A 2,010-nucleotide genomic window follows, 5' to 3' on the forward strand; every position below is an offset into this window, starting at 1 on the left:
CAACTAACTGTACCTTAATTAAATTGTTCACCTCAAAATAACTGGTTTTTTATTATTTATTGTTTTAGTTTGGTTATGCTTATTCTATTGGTTTAATTTAAACGTATGTTCTAATTTGGTTTAATTTTGAACGTGTTCGATTTTGTATTAGAGTCGAACAACGGTAACCTGAAGATGGCCCATAAATTGGGCCGAAAACGTTAGTTTTGTGTAATCAATATATGTTTCTCAGCAATAAGGTGTGTTGGATGTATCTGGTATATTACTTACGTATTTGTTATTTGCACAAGAAGTCAGAACAAATCCGTTACCTGTTGTTACATGGAAATGTTAGTTTCTTAACTGTAAAGCTCTGAAACAGCACTGAAAACTTCAAAAATTAATGCTGTCGGGTGTTCTTGGTTTGTAGAAAATTCTATTTCCAGAATTATCATAAAATTTTCTCACTTAAGCCACAAAACCACGTCAAGGTGACACCCACTTTGTGGTGGTTTTTTTTTGTTTCCAGAAACCAACCCTACTTGCTAGACAGCGTAGCAAGTAGAGAGAAAAACTGGATCGCGCGCGAAGTGTATGTATTGTAAGAGCTTTATTTAGCGATTATTTTATTATTGGGTTGATGCAAAAGTTCGTCCCGTTTTTTTGAAAAGAATCAAAGAAAAATTTTATTTACTAAAACTTACATTTAATCTATATAGTATGTGCCATTCTGTTCGATGACCTTTCTCCATCTTTCCGGTGGCTGCATAATCCCGTGCTCATAGAATTTCTGAGATTTCTGGCTAAAAAACTGATCCAAGTGATTTTTCAAGTCTTCCAAGGAAGTAAAGTTTTTACCATCTAAGCTGTTTTGAAGTNTTTTTATTACGTTAAGACAAAAATGCAACTCGTTAATATGTCAAAATAAAAGAAAGCTTAAGTAACGGCACATGTAAATAAACTGTTGAACCTAAAACGAACAGCACGTTCTAAATCATTAAAGAATATAATACAATAATAAACTTACACATAAATTATGTGATTGACTTTGTACAATCTTATTTATTGCAATAACTTACTGTTATGGCACTTTGAGTCCCTTGCTTTTACAACTGCATTTATTCGTAAAACACTTCTTTTTGCAATGACAGCGTGTACAGTAGACCCCTATAACACTGTAGGGGGTCACTTAGATTTTACAAATACGTGTGTCGAGCTGTGAACGGCTCACGTATTTGTAAAATCTAAGTGACTCGTACAACATGGAATTCATATAACACGGAAATATCTACAGTGTTATAGGAGAGTCTACTGTATAGCCTTACCCTCTACTTTTCGATTTAGCTATAGCTGCTTTACTCAGCGATATTTCTTGAGAAGAAATCTCATCTATGAAAAGTAACTTTTCTTTACAAATTACAACCTGATTACGTAATTACGTGATTACGAACTGATCTGTTAATGGTGTCTTTTATTCGGATATCACCGACGACCCCTCTCATCCTCCGCCACTCGACCTGACTAACCGATCCCCACCTCACGGGATCAAAAGAACAAAAACTCCATCCAGTGACAAAGTGGGCGATTTCCACCAAACCGTTGCCAGGAAAAGAGGTACGACCTTATCCTACCTCCGACTATCCACAAAGGATTTGGCGACAGACTGTCGCCTCACTGTCGATATCGGCTTTTCGGGTGTCGTTTCGACCTCCACCAAAGATTATCTGTGCTTGTCGACATACACCGGCGATTGTTCGAATGTTTAATAATATAACCAAATATTCGGTCTTTCACCAACGTATTTTGTATGTGTTGACATTCACCAAAGAATATCGACATTCTCTAATGTCGGTCTTTCACAGTAACATATACACTGCTTTAACCGAATCTATTTTGGCTTCCCAACGAGTGTCACATAATGATTTAAGAGTAATGTTTAAATGCTTTTGTACAATTTCCCATCTCTTTGTAGATGCAGAAAATAAGCAATATAAACGTTGCAATATCTCAAAAAAATTTTTACAATATATA

Source organism: Centruroides sculpturatus, unplaced genomic scaffold (genome assembly GCF_000671375.1).
Source record: "Centruroides sculpturatus isolate CEXI.00-Female unplaced genomic scaffold, Cexi_2.0 scaffold425, whole genome shotgun sequence".
NCBI classification, from domain to species: domain Eukaryota; kingdom Metazoa; phylum Arthropoda; class Arachnida; order Scorpiones; family Buthidae; genus Centruroides; species Centruroides sculpturatus.